General features: G+C 46.5%; 8 non-coding genes across 8 annotated transcripts; all 8 read right to left on the reverse strand.

The window, feature by feature from the left end:
• Positions 1–2,471: 2,471 nt before the first annotated feature.
• TRNAS-GCU (transfer RNA serine (anticodon GCU)) lies at positions 2,472–2,553 on the reverse strand. Its single transcript has one exon. It is a non-coding gene; the product is annotated as a tRNA-Ser (tRNA).
• Positions 2,554–3,162: 609 nt separating this feature from the next.
• TRNAS-GCU (transfer RNA serine (anticodon GCU)) lies at positions 3,163–3,244 on the reverse strand. Its single transcript has one exon. It is a non-coding gene; the product is annotated as a tRNA-Ser (tRNA).
• A 1,262-nt stretch (positions 3,245–4,506) lies between these two features.
• On the reverse strand, positions 4,507–4,588 carry TRNAS-GCU (transfer RNA serine (anticodon GCU)). Its single transcript has one exon. It is a non-coding gene; the product is annotated as a tRNA-Ser (tRNA).
• A 756-nt stretch (positions 4,589–5,344) lies between these two features.
• TRNAS-GCU (transfer RNA serine (anticodon GCU)) lies at positions 5,345–5,426 on the reverse strand. Its single transcript has one exon. It is a non-coding gene; the product is annotated as a tRNA-Ser (tRNA).
• An 866-nt stretch (positions 5,427–6,292) lies between these two features.
• TRNAS-GCU (transfer RNA serine (anticodon GCU)) lies at positions 6,293–6,374 on the reverse strand. Its single transcript has one exon. It is a non-coding gene; the product is annotated as a tRNA-Ser (tRNA).
• Positions 6,375–6,887: 513 nt separating this feature from the next.
• Positions 6,888–6,969, reverse strand: TRNAS-GCU (transfer RNA serine (anticodon GCU)). Its single transcript has one exon. It is a non-coding gene; the product is annotated as a tRNA-Ser (tRNA).
• Positions 6,970–14,518: 7,549 nt separating this feature from the next.
• TRNAS-GCU (transfer RNA serine (anticodon GCU)) lies at positions 14,519–14,600 on the reverse strand. Its single transcript has one exon. It is a non-coding gene; the product is annotated as a tRNA-Ser (tRNA).
• A 1,542-nt stretch (positions 14,601–16,142) lies between these two features.
• Positions 16,143–16,224, reverse strand: TRNAS-GCU (transfer RNA serine (anticodon GCU)). Its single transcript has one exon. It is a non-coding gene; the product is annotated as a tRNA-Ser (tRNA).
• Between the last annotated feature and the right edge of the window lie 1,147 nt (positions 16,225–17,371).

Genomic DNA, 17,371 nt, shown 5'->3' on the forward strand with positions numbered 1-17,371 from the left:
TAACCCTCTACTGCATGAATTATTTTTCGTTTCCGTTTGGTGAAGAAAATTTCAAGCTTTACTGTTCAACATACGCTCAGTGGTTTAGATATACCGGCAATTCTTAACTGGGCCTAATAGCTTAACACTCGTATGTGATGTGGATTGCCATATTGGAATATATATACGATTTTCCACGATTTTAGGCTCTGGTTTATTTCGCCATTCTCTTCCAAGCTCGATTCTCCGGGGGGGCCTTCGTCGTCTGTCTCTACAGTGGACTGTCTTCTCCATTACCTCATCCCAAACTATTTTTGATTCGGCCGGGTGACGCAGCAACTCTAACATCGCACCCAGCCGACCCAACAAAGCATATCGGCCAGACACCAAGTTGGAAGTCGGCCTTCCCGCCATGTATTATACCTGTATAGTCCGTGATGTTGACCTTGCAATCTCCGACGAAGCTATCCAGACCGATCTGCGCATCCTCGGCGTTCATAGCGCCGCACGACTCTACGACGGCCCCGCACCATCACCGGATGTACTTCTGTATATCGACTCTGCAGATGCCTACTTCAACCTTCACGATAATGGTGTGTTCATCCAACATCGCCTTCACCGTGTGGAATCTACTCCTTCCAACGTCTTCGCGCAGCTCATGGACAACGCACCTGCTCCAGCCGCTTCGCCCATCACAACCCCTCCATCCCCGTCACCACCAGCACACGTGTCCTCTAGCTACACCACCACCGTTACTACCATTACTACTACCACCACTACCACCTCTGCGCACACCTCACTCAACACTCCTATTACCACCACAACGATGTCCCATCCTTTCCCCCTTATGATGTCTTCTCTCCCCACCCCTCCCACCCCTGATCTATCATGTCCCCAGAACATATCTCTTCAGCTACCTGCCGAGGGAACTATTACTCCTGATACTCCTGGAAGTATGTTACGTCCACCATCGACGCCACCACCTTCGGACCGTAATATCCTGTATAGCTGCGTCGTTCGCGGTGTGGAACCAAGTATACCAACTGACGTCATCGCCCAGGAACTCCGCCAGTCAGGACTGCCCGTGCGAAGAGCGTTTCGCATCCACAACGTCGACGGCCCGACCTTCTTAGTCAGACTCCATCTTCCAACTTCCGAAGACGCTCAACGCCTCATCGACAACGGGATAAACCTCTATGGCCGCCACCATCGAGTTGAACCATCTCGCTCGCCTCCTCAAACCTCGCCCCGACATACCACACATCTTCGCCGTCCCCGGCCTGCCCCTTCTCCTCACCCACCTAGTACATATCTCCGACCTAATCCACCCCCAGCCCGTTACTTTTCGCCACCATCGCCAACCTGTCACCTCCTTAGCCTTCTACTCACTTCTCTTGTTAACTTCTCTTCCTTCTATCACATCCTTGCAGCTCATCTTATCCCTTGCAACCTTGGTTAAACCTTCCCTTCTTGTCTTCTCTCCTATATAAGTATTTGTACATCTCTCCGAGAAGCAATAAATAACCTACACATCCGTTATTCTCATCTCCTTAACTTCTTCACACCACATTACCCACCTCCCTCTTTTCTCACATCTTCTCAACCCCGTCATCTCTCCTGGCCAGAGAGAGGGCGACACCCTCTAGGTGGCCCGCCCCACCACTTCAGGGTGGGGAATGAAAACTTGGAAACAACAAACACGATTTTACGCTAAGCTTTTAACATTCAAAGACCGAACATTATTGCCTACAGGCCATGGGTACGTATTGCAGGGCGCAAGTATACTTGCACGACTGTAGGTCGGTAATGTCTTTGAGGTTGAGCCAGAGGTACTCATGAAGCCTGTGGTAATATGATGGGGAGGGCCCACGTAAAATAAACGGTGGTTGGTTCGCGTGGATGTTGACGGGGTGGAAGGAGTACCTTTGGCTGTAGGGCTGTTTTGTCTTATGTTATGTAAAAAAAACAAGGCATCACTGGAATATGTGTTTAATTGACTGTACAGTTGAAGGTGTGCCGTAAAACTACCTCTGTCTATATTCTTTATCCATTTATACAGGTGAAAAGTTATTTGTTGCCTAATGGCAACAGTATGCAGTAGAGGGTTAACCAACTGACATGCGTTCAAACCTGGCTGCATGAGGCTGTTATGTTAAGTGACTTGTGCGTGCGAAGCGATGTGAAATCTGATACTTATCAGTCAAGATTACGGAAGAACGAATTAGTGAAGTGTTGCCATTCTGTTTGTACTAAAGGGGTCATTATCGATTAAATTAACTCAATGAAACAGTGTGGAGGTACCTTAAATATCATCTGTTGTCATATGATTTTTTGACTTCAGGACTTTTTGATCCTCATGAGGCTATTTCCAGCATTTTCTGCGATCTTCATTAACAAGGGTCACTTTCCGGGGCAGTTTTATTTTACCCATCCGGTATTGCTGTGGTGAAGTCCAGATCTCAGAGTGCTTGACCACTCGGGGTTAAAACAGTCGACGAGGATGGGATTCGAACCCACGCGTGCAGAGCACATTGGATTAGCAGTCCAACGCCTTAACCACTCGGCCACCTCGTCTCGCGAAGTTCCTTTTGTCTTACCATACCTTGTACGACATTTAATGAGCCAATGTGCCTTCACGAGGTACTTCTCCGCCTGTAGCGGTCCGGATTCGAGCCAAGAGTACAACAGTCGTGTGTTGTATTAACCAACTGACATGCGTTCAAACCTGGCTGCATGAGGCTGTTATGTTAAGTGACTTGTGCGTGCGAAGCGATGTGAAATCTGATACCTATCAGTCAAGATTGCGGAAGAACGAATTAGTGAAGAGTTGCCATTCTCTTTGTACTAAAGGGGTCATTATGATTAAATTAACTCAATGAAACAGTGTGGAGGTACCTCAAATATCATCTGTTGGCATATGAATGTGTTTTTTACAGTTGACCTACGACGGAGCCCGCATATGCACGCATATGCACATATGCCAACAGGCCCAATAAAATTATATCTGAACATTTGGCTCTTAACCCTTTTAGGATGTTAGGTCTACAATGTGACTTTTTGATCCTCATGAGGCTATTTCCAGCATCATCTGTCACTTTCCGGGGCAGTTTTATTTTACCCATCCGGTATTGCTGTGGTGAAGTTCAGATCTCAGAGTGCTTGACCACTCGGGGTTAAAACAGTCGACGAGGATGGGATTCGAACCCACGCGTGCAGAGCACATTGGATTAGCAGTCCAACGCCTTAACCACTCGGCCACCTCGTCTCACGAAGTTCCTTTTGTCTTACCATACCTTGTACGACATTTAATGAGCCAATGTGCCTTCACGAGGTACTTCTCCGCCTGTAGCGGTCCGGATTCGAGCCAAGAGTACAACAGTCGTGTGTTGCATTAACCAACTGACATGCGTTCAAACCTGGCTGCATGAGGCTGTTATGTTAAGTGACTTGTGCGTGCGAAGCGATGTGAAATCTGATACCTATCAGTCAAGATTGCGGAAGAACGAATTAGTGAAATGTTGCCATTCTGTTTGTACTAAACGGGTCATTATGATTAAATTAACTCAATGAAACAGTGTGGAGGTACCTCAAATATCATCTGTTGGCATATGAATGTGTTTTTTACAGTTGACCTACGACGGAGCCCGCATATGCACGCATATGCACATATGCCAACAGGCCCAATAAAATTACATCTGAACATTTGGCTCTTAACACTTTTAGGACGTTAGGTCTACAATGTGATTAGCTGCCACCCCCGCAAGCTCGGGTTCGATTCCCGGTTCTGCCATGAAATGAGAAAAGTGGTACACGCGCTGTAACGGGGTATACTCACCCTCGGGAGGTCAACTGAATAGAGGGGGGGTTCGATTCCCTCCTCAGCCATCCTGGAAGTGGTTTTCCTTCGTCTCCAACTTCTCCTCCAGGCAAATTCAGGGATGGTACCTAACCTAAAGCCACGGCAGCTTACTTTCCTCTTCCTTGTCTATCCCTTCCAAACTTCCCATCTCCCACAAGGTCCTGTTCAGCATAGCAGATGAGGTCGCCTGGGCGAGGTACTGGTCTTCTTTCCCAGTTGTATCCCCGACTAAATATCTCACGCGTCAGGATACTGTCCTTGAGGCGGTGGAGGTGGGATGCCTCGCTGAGTCTGTAGAAATAACCATCCCCCTGTTCAGCATAGCAGGTGAGGCTGCCAGGGTACTGGTCCCCCTCCCCAGTTGTATCCGGGACCGAAAGTCTCACTCTCCAGGACACTGCCCTTGAGGCGGTAGAGGTGGGATCCCTCACTATGTCCGAGGGGAAAACCAACCCTGTAGGGTAAACAGATGAAGGAAGGAGAAGAAGAATACGAAGTAGTAGAAGAAGAAGCAGAAGGAGAAGAAACACCATGCATTAAAGCGTACAGACGAACCTTCGCGTGTTACGGTGGCTTCTGAGTGAAGTGGATTCAGGACTTTACCCATCCGGTATTGCTGTGGTGAAGTCCAGATCTCAGAGTGCTTGACCACTCGGGGTTAAAACAGTCGACGAGGATGGGATTCGAACCCACGCGTGCAGAGCACATTGGATTAGCAGTCCAACGCCTTAACCACTCGGCCACCGCGTCTCGCGAAGTTGTTTTTTGTCTTACCATACCTTGTACGACATTTAATGAGCCTATGTGCCTTCACGAGGTACTTCTCAGCCTGTAGCGGTCCGAATTCGAGCCAAGGGTACAACAGTCGTGTGTTGTATTAACCAACTGACATGCGTTCAAACCTGGCTGCATGAGGCTGTTATGTTAAGTGACTTGTGCGTGCAGAGCACATTGGATTAGCAGTCCAACGCCTTAACCACTCGGCCACCTCGTCTCGCGAAGTTCCTTGTGTCTTACCATACCTTGTACGACATTTAATGAGCCAATGTGCCTTCACGAGGTACTTCTCCGCCTGTAGCGGTCCGGATTCGAGCCAAGAGTACAACAGTCGTGTGTTGTATTAACCAACTGACATGCGTTCAAACCTGGCCGCATGAGGCTGTTATGTTAAGTGACTTGTGCGTGCGAAGCGATGTCAAATCTGATACCTATCAGTCAAGATTACGGAAGAACGAGTTAGTGAAGTGTTGCCATTCTGTTTGTACTAAAGGGGTCATTATCGATTAAATTACTCAATGAAACAGTGTGGAGGTACCTCAAATATCATCTGTTGGCATATGATTTTTTGACTTCAGTACTTTTTGATCCTCATGAGGCTATTTCCAGCATCTTCTGCGATCTTCATTAACAAGGGTCACTTTCCGGGGCAGTTTTATTTTACCCATCCGGTATTGCTGTGGTGAAGTCCAGATCTCAGAGTGCTTGACCACTCGGGGTTAAAACAGTCGACGAGGATGGGATTCGAACCCACGCGTGCAGAGCACATTCGATTAGCACTCCAACGCCTTAACCACTCGGCCACCTCGTCTCGCGAAGTTCCTTGTGTCTTACCATACCTTGTACGACATTTAATGAGCCAATGTGCCTTCACGAGGTACTTCTCCGCCTGTAGCGGTCCGGATTCGAGCCAAGAGTACAACAGTCGTGTGTTGTATTAACCAACTGACATGCGTTCAAACCTGGCTGCATGAGGCTGTTAAGTGACTTGTGCGTGCGAAGCGATGTGAAATCTGATACCTATCAGTCAAGATTACGGAAGAACGAATTAGTGAAGTGTTGCCATTCTGTTTGTACTAAAGGGGTCATTATCGATTAAGTTAACTCAATGCCTCTGTGGATCAGCGGTAGAGTGTCGGCCTCCGGATCCCAAGATAGCGGGTTCAAACCCGGCAGAGGTAGTCGAATTTTTGAAGGGCGGAAAAAAGTCCATTCGACACTCCATGTCGTACGATGTCGGCATGTAAAAGATCTCTGGTGACACATTTGGTGTTTACCCGACGAAATTCATTAAAAATCTCAGCCATAGACGCCCAAGAGAGTTTCCGTTTACTCGGTCTGCCATCTAGTGGTGGCCTAGAGTAAAACGGAACGTCGAAATTGACGAGGAGACAGCCAGATGGCGTCAAATTGAAATGTCTGCACACGGTAGCTGAGGCCATACGATTATTTATTTATTTATTTTAATGAAACAGTGTGGAGATACCTCAAATATCATCTGTTGGCATATGACTTTTTGACTTCAGGACTGTTTGATCCTCATGAGGCTATTTCCAGCATCTTCTGCGATCTTCATTAATAAGGGTCACTTTCCTTAGCAGTTTTATTTTACCCATCCGGTATTGCTGTGGTGAAGTCCAGATCTCAGAGTGCTTGACCACTCGGGGTTAAAACAGTCGACGAGGATGGGATTCGAACCCACGCGTGCAGAGCACATTGGATTAGCAGTCCAACGCCTTAACCACTCGGCCACCTCGTCTCGCGAAGTTCTTTTTGTCTTACCATACCTTGTACGACATTTAATGAGCCTATGTGCCTTCACGAGGTACTTCTCCGCCTGTAGCGGTCCGGATTCGGGCCAAGAGTACAACAGTCGTGTGTTGTATTAACCAACTGACATGCGTTCAAACCTGGCTGCATGAGGCTGTTATGTTAAGTGACTTGTGCGTGCGAAGCGATGTGAAATCTGTTACCTATCAGTCAAGATTACGGAAGAACGAATTAGTGAAGTGTTGCCATTCTGTTTGTACTAAAGGGGTCATTATCGATTAAATTAACTCAATGAAACAGTGTGGAGGTACCTTAAATATCATCTGTTGGCATATGATTTTTTGACTTCAGTACTTTTTGATCCTCATGAGGCTATTTCCAGCATCTTCTGCGATCTTCATTAACAAGGGTCACTTTCCGGGGCAGTTTTATTTTACCCATCCGGTATTGCTGTGGTGAAGTCCAGATCTCAGAGTGCTTGACCACTCGGGGTTAAAACAGTCGACGAGGATGGGATTCGAACCCACGCGTGCAGAGCACATTGGATTAGCACTCCAACGCCTTAACCACTCGGCCACCTCGTCTCGCGAAGTTCCTTGTGTCTTACCATACCTTGTACGACATTTAATGAGCCAATGTGCCTTCACGAGGTACTTCTCCGCCTGTAGCGGTCCGGATTCGAGCCAAGAGTACAACAGTCGTGTGTTGTATTAACCAACTGACATGCGTTCAAACCTGGCCGCATGAGGCTGTTATGTTAAGTGACTTGTGCGTGCGAAGCGATGTCAAATCTGATACCTATCAGTCAAGATTACGGAAGAACGAGTTAGTGAAGTGTTGCCATTCTGTTTGTATAAAGGGGTCATTATCGATTAAATTAACTCAATGAAACAGTGTGGAGGTCTCTCAAATATCATCTGTTGGCGTATGATTGTGTTTTTTACAGTTGACCTACGACGGAGCCCGCATATGCAGGCATATGCACGCATATGCACATATGCCAACAGGCCCAATAAAATTACATCTGAACATTTGGCTCTTAACCCTTTTAGGATGTTAGGTCTACAGTGTGATTAGCTGCCACCCCCGGAAGCTCGGGTTCGATTCCCGGTTCTGCCATGAAATGAGAAAAGTGGTACAAGCGCTGTAACGGGGTATACTCAGCCTCGGGAGGTCAACTGAATAGAGGGGGGTTCGATTCACTCCTCAGCCATCCTGGAAGTGGTTTTCCTTGGTCTCCAATTGCTCCTCCAGGCAAATTCAGGGATGGTACCTAACCTAAAGCCACGGCAGCTTACTTTCCCTTCCAAAGTTCCCATCTCCTACAAGGTCCTGTTCAGCATGGCAGGTGAGGTCGCCTGGGCGAGGTACTGGTCTTCTTTCCCAGTTGTATCCCCGACCAAATATCTCACGCGTCAGGATACTGTCCTTGAGGCGGTGTAGGTGGGATGCCTCGCTGAGTTTGTAGAAAAAACCAACCCTGGATGGTAAACAGTTTAAGAAAGAAAGAAAGAAGATAAAGAAAGACTATCGTCTCTTAACACTCATCAGACGGAAAACATGGAAGAAAAATGAGAGTATCCCCCAAGAGACAGGTTGGGTTACGAAGGGCGTGAAGGTTAAAGGTACATTATGCCACACAAACTTAGTACGGTCGTGGTCGGGAGAGAACAATAGTTGATCAAGAGAGGTAGTGAAGGAGAGTTGAATGTGAGGAATCTGACGCAAATAAGTGGAAACTACATCAAAGGCGAAGGACTGATCCCCTGAATAACTGTACTGGCGTGGAGCGGGCTACTTGTGCATGATACCTGTTCCCACTACAATATTACCAGAAATTTCTCGTCCCACATCCCTGCATGTGCTATGTACTATGTATTGTGTTTTACATGTAGACATTTTATAAATTTCTCCCTATCTGATTTTGTCCTGACCCTTACTAAACAATTACACCGCTATGATACTGAAACCGTACAGTGTCCTGTACAGCTCATGGGAATGATATGTGCTTTTCTACTCCATTAAAATTACTCCTAAAGGTCGCGTCATTGGTGATAGTATGGGCGATGGGGATCGAGCGGCGTCCGGCCAGAACGGAACCCGCGAAAGAGCGCCTGCAAAACAAAGGGAAGACAGAGCAAGAGCCAAACCCCCACGGAAATACCCTCTTAACTTGCAGAGGGAGATAGAAGAGGGCGCGATGCTGGAGTAGTCAGATACGCCCCGAGGTGTGGCTTAGCTTCCCAGAGTTCCAAACTAACATAAGGAACTTCCGGTTTTTTATGCACGTAAAAATGGGATGATATTTTGATTCAGACATAGGAAAATTATGTGAGACACACCATTGAATAGAGCGGAATTTTCTGCGTTTCCCAGACTAAAAATATGTAATAACTTATTCAGGGGAAGAAATGAGGTCACCAGCTGTCCAGATGTAGCATATCGCTAACACATGTGAATACAACGGCGTCACCCAAGCTAAGAGTCGCGCTCAAAAGATGACTCCACCCCCCAAAGGACGCTATGAATTAATCAAAGGCGGGAAGCGAATTGCATAAAAACTGCCGATCGTAGGTCCAGCACGCCTTGCTCAAATGAAAGAGGAGACTGAGGGCTACAAGATGCACTATTTAAATGTCTTCAGTTCTTGGTATGAAAGGAGCTCTTGTTCCTAATGAACCGTGAACGTTTACGCCCCCAGGCTTCCGGCGGGCAAGATAATATAGGCCGGGCTGGCTATCACAGAGGACATTTGTTTCTTTGCGGGTCGTTGAGAAGGACATTGTGTCCCGCGGTGCCCTAGTTCTACGGTCCGAACCCATTGACCGCTACTAAGGGTTATTGTGTCCAGCGACGCTGTGTAGTACAAAGCCTTTGTGAAGTGAACGGGAGGCCAAACGAGCCTAGGTGAATTGTCTCTGTGCTACGTGTCAAACTAGTTAATCCGCGAGCATAATTTACAAACAAGTAGCAGAATACGGCTGAGACAGTGCCGGCCTTAATGAGTCAGTGAAATTTATAATTTGGTATCACCCAAAGTGTTACTCTGAATCAGGGGGCTCGAGTTTCGTGAGCCACCCGATCCCTGCTGTGAACGCGCCCGCCGTGATTTGAAAGACCGTCTTATTCGTGGTGTAAACTCTGGAATAGAGGCCGTGTGACGAGTGTAAGATTTCAGCTGTGAACGAGTTCCCCAGGATGTCGGACTTGTATGGACCAGGGATGAAGGACTGCACGCCCGCCGCCAACCGCGGAGCCATGCGGCACTAAAGCTCCACCATGGGTCTCCCGTGGAAGGAGAAACAACGGCCACCAAACAGATGAGTGATGTCCAAATCTAATTTCTAAGCATGTCACATAACCGGGGGATAGGATTAGCTTTCTTTGTAAATATCAAAATGTTCTAAGATAATGCATGTCCTATATGGAAATTTTATTGATCTTTAGATAGTTGAAGTAAATTCAGGGGAGCTAAATTCCCGGACGACTCATTTTTTTTCTTAATGATTAGCTTATCGTGAGGGTTATATTTCTAGTAATATGTAGAATGTCCTAGCAAATATGGGAACAAGGTTAGGAGAATATTTGAGTTTCCCTTAGGGGTGGTTGGAACAATAGTGCTGGCGAGCAGGGAAAACCATGTCAAAATGTTGGTAGTTACTGTCCCACGTGGCTGTCGTATATGCCGGGGAAACTCATGGGTCAGTCAGTCAATGCATGCCTAGCCTACACATATAATCAGTGCATGTACAGCAAGAAAGAAGAAATCCCGACCGGGAGAGGTACAGGTTGTGTTATTTAGGTAGGTGTGAGGAACCATGTGCAAGTCTCCCGTGATTTTTGATTAATTGGCCGGAATGGTTTGGAGTGTTTTTTTTCTAATCTATAGCCGGGGTGAGGCCCAGAGGCAGGAGTCCCTAATCTTTGGTCAGAAGTTTTAAATATATGTATAGTTCCTGTGGCAGGAACGAGGAGTCATGAGAGCCATATGCCCAAGGGAAGAAGATACGCGATATGAGACGTAGTGAGAGGGCCGAATGCCCGAGGAATTTACGATGAGATGAGTTAGAAGTGATCGTGCCCACAGTCGGCGCTCAGCGATGATAATGAGAAGGGAGAGAATAAAAGTGTATTTCAGGGGAATTCCACGATAATATGAATAAACAAATGAAGTGGGCCATGGATATGTGTCCCCGAGATGAGAGGGTAGACGTGTGAGGGAGAGAAGAATCTGGCGTGGCCAATGAATGAGAAATGGCCGTGCGAAGTGAATGGCCGCCCTTCCTTTTTTTTGTGAATGTCTGGCTCTCGCCCTCGTGACAGAGGAATCCCTTTATACCATTGTGTTAAGACTTGGAGCCCTGGGTCAACCTCGTGCTCTTCTGTTTGATTTAAATGGCTTAGCTAAGAATACTTGTACAATGATAATATCACGGTGATTTTTAAAGGTATTTAATAAATGAGTAGGGATCTCCCCCAGATATCCGGTGATATGAGACTATAGCTATTCTAGGGATCTACAGAAACCCACAGTACCTCTCGGTCGGGAGTCGGCCAGTTCGACTCCGGATTATGATGGCGCCCTTGAGCGAGCTGCTCCATGCGTGCGCCTTGGGCCGGAGACATTGATAACCATGCTGTTTCTTTCTAGGAATGGCTCTCCTTTGTGCATGAAGTGTATATATCCATATATCAGTGTATGTTTCGTAATTATGTGCATATATTTTTGAGTTCAAACAGAACCTATGTGCACGTTGTGTGGTCTTGGTGATAGATGAGGAGTCCGGGGTTTAGCTAAATGGTATGTGTGTTTGTTTGTGTATCATGTAAATGTTTCTTTTAATATGAAAATTATGTAGCGTAGGCCCCGGTTATGTTCGTGCTAAGAACAACAAGTAATTTGTGAATAGGGCCATCAGATCATCTCACGGTGTGATCGACAGAATAAAATAAAAATTTCATGAACGGTCTGAACTAATGAGGAAAGATGAACGATAGCAAATCGCAAAAACCTCAATCATACCGTTATGCGGACGACGCCCATGGGCGATTCATATTTTAAAGTGATCATTATTTTATTTTCCTCCCATATGTGGAGATTTCATTGTATAAAGCTGTGTCAATTTCTTTAATATGTCATACTTGAATAAATTCGTATTCGTAACCCCTATTTTATGATTCTTGTCATTTGTAGCAGTGCTCAGCAGTATCCACTAGGCATTTGAACCCAGAGATCCTACTTTCATATTATAGACATAAGGCTCCATCTTAAGTATTTGTCTTTTTTTTGTCTTTCTTTCGAACGTACCACTCCCCCAAGTGCTCAGGCTGCCGGGCCGGCACAGAAAGTAGGAAGGGGAGCGGTTCGAAGCTCGTTAAGCAATTCGACCCGCTCTTCAATCCAATCTCATCCGTGGGTGTTTACCCCGTTACGTGGAGGCATTCTTATGCGTGGGTCATCCATTCGAAGCCCGGAAGGGTGTAATACCTCATCACCTCATCTGGCCTGGTAGCATGCTGAACATACGGACAGGCAGACACTTCCTTCTGTATCATTTATTGCCAATCCTTCCTGCTGTTTCTTTCTTCTTAGAATTATCAGCATGTTCGAGGCGATGTAGATTTGTAGCTGAGCGCCACGCGGGTGTTGCATGCTCCGGGGCCCCACCGACTAAAGAAAACGGGGGATACGCGCGTCGTGTTTTAGTCATCTCTTATGGTAGATGGTGGGGGGGGGGTGGCGGGGGTAATGTAATTGGCGTTATATTGCGATGTCTGTAGTCTTCTACGTGGCATCTTAGGAATATATTACCAGATCTTGAAGCCAAACAGTAATGAATGCGCTGGTATATTGCAGAAAAGCACGAAAAGGGTATCTCTACATCCCAGTACAGTCCACGACCGAATGTAATAGAGGCAATGGAGTCACATAACGGACCCTACTATTATGTTGTTGTTGTTGTTGTTTGAGTCATCAGTCCATAGACTGATTTGATGCAGCTCTCCATGCCACCCTACCCTGTGCTAACCTTTTTATTTCTACGTAACTGTTGCATCCTACATCTACTCTAATCTGCTTGTCATTGTCATACTTTGGTCTACCTCTACCGTTCTTACCACCTAATCTTCCTTCAAAAACCAACTGAACAAGTCCTGGGTGTCTTAAGATGTGACGTATCAATCTATCACTTCTTCTAATGAAATTTAGCCAAATCGATCTCCTCTCGCCAATTCGATTCAGTATCTCTTCATTCGTGATTCGATCTATCCATGTCACCTTCAGCATTCTTCTGTAACACCACATTTCAAAAGCTTCTATTCTCCTTATTTCTGAGCTAGTTATCGTCCATGTTTCACTTGCATATAATGCCACGCTCCACACGAAAGTCTTCAAAAACATCTTTCTAATTCCTATATCAATGTTTGAAGTGAGCAAATTTCTTTTCTTAGGAATGCTCATCCTTGCTTGTGCTTGTCTGCATTTTATGTCCTCCTAACTTCTGCCATCGTTAGTTATTTTACTACCCAAGTAACAATATTCATCTACTTCGTATAAGACTTCATTTCCTAATCAAATATTTCCTGCATCACCTGCCTTCGTTCGACTGCACTCCATTATGTTTGTTTTGGACCTATTTATTTTCATCTTGTACTCCTTACCCAAGACTTCGTCAATACCATTCAGCAACTTCTCGAGATCTTCTGCAGTCTTGGATAAAATAACAATATCATCGGCAAATCTCAAGGTTTTGATTTCCTCTCCTTGGACTGTGATTCCCTTTCCAAATTCCTCTTTGATTTCCTTTACTGCCTGTTCTATGTAAATATCGAAAAGAAGGGGGGGACAAACTGCAGCCTTGCCTCACTCCTTTCTGGATTGCTGCTTCTTTTCCAAAGCCCTCGGTTCGTATCACTGAAGACTGATTTTTATACAGATTGTAGATAATTCTTCGTTCTCAGTATCTGATCCCTATCATCTACAGAATCTTAAATAGCTTGGTCCAGGCAACATTATCGAATGCCTTTTCTAGATCTACCAATGCCATGTACGTGGGCTTGTCCTTCTTGATTCCATCCACTAAGATCAGACGTAAAGTCAGCATTGCTTCACGTGTTCCCACATTTCTTCTGAAGCCAAATTGATCTTCCCCCAACTCAGCTTCAACTTGTTTTTCCATTCTTCTATAAATAATACGTGTTAAAATTTTGCAGGCATGAGGTACTAAACTAATGGTGCGGTAGTTTTCACACCTGGCAGCACCGGCTTTCTTGGAAATAGGTATAACAACATTCTGCCGAAAATCGGATGGGACTTCTCCTGTCTCATACATCTTACACACTAAATGGAATAAACCTTGCCATGCTGGTTTCTCCTAAGGCAGTCAGTCATTCAGAGGGAATGTAATCAATTCCAGGTGCCTTTTTCCTATTTAGGTCTATTAGGAGAGACATATGAGGGCTGCAACGGGGTCCACTCAGCCTCGGGAGGTCAACTGAGAAGAGGTGGGTTCGATTCTCACCTCAGCCATCCTGGAAGTGGTTTTCCATGGTTTCCCACTTCTCCTCCAGGCAAATGCCTTACTTAAGGCCACGGCCGCGTCCGTCCCTCTTCCTTGCCTATCTCATCCAATCCTCCCATCCCTCCACAAGGCCCCCGTTCAGCATAGCAGGTGAGGCCGCCTGGGCTAGGTACTGGTCATTCTCCCCAGTTGTATCCCCGACCCAAAAGTCTGAAACTCCAGGACACTGTCCTTGAGGCGGTAGAGGTGGGATCCCTCGCTGAGTCCGAGGGAAAAACCGACCGTGGAGTGTAAACAGAATAAGAAGAAGGAGAGACATAAACCGATGATGACCGGGCGAGTTGGCCGTGCGCGTAGAGGCGCGCGGCTGTGAGCTTGCATCCGGGAGATAGTAGGTTCGAATCCTACTATCGGCAGCCCTGAAAATGGTTTTCCGTGGTTTCCCATTTTCACACCAGGCAAATGCTGGGGCTGTACCTTAATTAAGGCCACGGCCGCTTCCTTCCAACTCCTAGTCCTTTCCTATCCCATCGTCGCCATAAGACCTATCTGTGTCGGTGCGACGTAAAGCCCCTAGCAAAAAAAAAAAAAAACCGATGATGAATAAAATGATCGACGAGGAAGGGATTCGAACCCACGCGTCCAGAACACATTGGATCAGCAGTCCAACGCCTTAACCACTCGACCACCTCGACTGACGACTGAACTCCTCTTCTTATCAGACTTGAATATAAAGAACAGTACATTTAGCAAGATTTCATTTGCTTCTAGAAAAAGGATCTGATAATGATCTCAACAAGAATAACCGTGCCAAATGTAATTATTGCTATAAACAATCTGTTCGTAGATAACCGTCGGGTTAAAGATCATTAAGGACGATGAAGTGTCTCTTTTTTCATCGTCGACGACACCTAACGTCTGCTTCTGAGGTGTAATAATTGAATGCCACCTCTAGAGATCCGGGTTCGAATCCTGGCTCTGCCACGAAATTTGAAAAGACTTACGAGGACTGGAACGGGGTCTACTCTGCCTCGGGAGTTCAACTGGGTAGAGGGGTTCGATTCCCTCCTCAGATATCCTTCAAGTGGTTTTCCGTGGTTTCCCACTTCTCCTCCTTCCCTCTTTATTGCATATTCCTTACAATCTCCCCACCCCCCAACAAGGCCCCCGATCAGCAAAGCAGGTGAGGTTACCTGGACAAGGTATCGGTCCTCCTAACCAGTGGTATCCCCGACCAAATGTCTCACACTCCAGGACACCGTCTTGAGGCGATAGAGGTGGGATCCCTTGTTGAGTCTGAGGGAAAAACCAAGCCTGGAGGGTAAACGGATTAAGAATGAGAAGAAGAAGACTATCTGAAAATAATTCGAACACCAGAAAACATTGCTCGAGTGAAGGAAAGCCTTGAACGAAGTCCGACGAAATCTCAACGTCATTTCGCCGTCAAGTGGGAATTAAGAAATTGTCGTATCGAAACATTGTCAAAAAGTACCTGCATCTGTATCCTTAAACATTTACTGTTGTGCATGCATTAAAGTCCGCCTCTGTGGTGTAGTGGTTAGCGTGATTAGCTGCCACCCCACTCCCACCCCCGAGTCCCGGGTTCGATTCCCGGCTCTGCCACGAAAATTTGAAAAGTGGTATGAGGGCTGGAAGGAGGTCCACTCACCCTCGTGAGTTGAACTGAGTAGATTCCCACCTCAGCCATCCTGGAAGTGGTTTTCCGTGGTTTCCCAGTTCTCCTCTAGGCAAATGCCGAGATTGTACCTAACTTACGACCACGGCAGCTTCCTTCCCGCTTCCTTATCTGCCCCTTCCAAACTTCCCAACCCCTCTGTTCAGCATAGCAGATGAGGCTGTCTGGGTACTGTTCATCCTCCCCCGTTGTATCCCCGATCGCAAGTCTCACGCCCTTGAGGCGGTAGAGGTGGGATTCCTCGCTGAGTCCGAGGGAAAAGTCAACCCTGTGGGGTAAGCAGATTAAGTAGGAGAAGAGGAAGAAGAAAAAGAAGAAGATGAAGAAACCATGCATTCAAGTGTAGAGTCCCGACGGTGGCTTATGAGTGCAGTGGAGTCAGGACTTTTTGATCCTCATGAAGCTATTTCCAGCATCTTCTGCCGTCTTCATGTACAAGAGTCACTCCCGCGTCAGTCCTATCGTAAACATTTCCCGGGGCAGTTTTATTTTGCCCATCCGGTATTAGTGTGGTGTAGTCCAGATTCGAAATTAAAACAGTCGACGAGGATGGGATTCGAACCCACGCGTGCACTGCACATTGGATTAGCAGTCCAACGCCTTAACCACTCGGCCACCTCGTCCCAAGTGTTACGTATTGTCTTACCATATCTTGTAGGACATTAAATGAATCAATGTGCCTTCAGGAAGTACTTCTCCGCCTGTAGCGCTCCGGAATCGAGCCAAGAGTACAGCAGTCGTGTGTTGTATTAACCAACTGACATGCGTTCGAACCTGGCTGCATGAGGCTGCTGTGTGAAGTGACTTGTGCATGCGAAGCGATGTGAAATCTGATACCTATCAGTCAAGATTACGGAAGAACGAATTAGTGAAGTGTTGCTATTCATTGCCAAGGACAGTTCTGTGTGTGTACTATTCGGGTCATTATCGATTAAATTAACTCAATGAAACATTGTGGAGGTATCTCAAATATCATCTGTTGGCATATGAATGTGTTGTTTACAATTGACCTACGACGGAGCCCGCATATGCACATATGTCAACAGGCCCAATAAAATTATATCTTAATATTTGGCTCTTAACCCCTTTAGGATGTTAGATCTACACTAATGAGATTAGCTGCCACCCCCAGTTCTGTCAAGGAATGAGAAAAGTGGTACGAGGGCTGGAATGGGGTCCACTCAGCCTCCGAAAGTCAACTGAGTAGAGGGTGTTCGATCTGCACCTCAGCCATCCTCGTAGGGGTTTTCCGTCGTTTCCCACTTCTCCTCGAGGCAAATGCGGGGATGGTACCTAACTTAAGGCCAAGGCCGTTTCCTTCCCTTTTTCTTGTCTATCCCTTCCGATCTTCCCATCCCCCCACAGGGCTCCTGTTCAGCACAGCAGATGAGGCCGACTGGGCGAGATACTGGTCTTCCTGAAAATGAAAATGAAAATGAAAATGAAAACCTACAACCTGTTTTCCAGTCATAGACCGGGTCAGGGAAGAAATGAATGAAACATATATAGGCTGTTATTACTTTGGGGTCGCCACTCCCACGGTGATTTATTAATGAGTGATAAATGCTATGAAATGATAATGGAGAGTGCTGCTGGAAAAAAGATGACGGGGAAAACCGGAGTATCCGGAGAAAAACCTGTCCCGCCTCCGCTTTGTCCAGCACAAATCTCACCTGCTGTGACCGGGATTTGAACCACGGTATCCAGCGGTGAGAGGCCGACGCGCTGCCGTCTGAGCCACGGAGGCACTGGTTTTTCTACTCAGTGATG

Source organism: Anabrus simplex, chromosome 3 (genome assembly GCF_040414725.1).
Source record: "Anabrus simplex isolate iqAnaSimp1 chromosome 3, ASM4041472v1, whole genome shotgun sequence".
Lineage (NCBI taxonomy): Eukaryota > Metazoa > Arthropoda > Insecta > Orthoptera > Tettigoniidae > Anabrus > Anabrus simplex.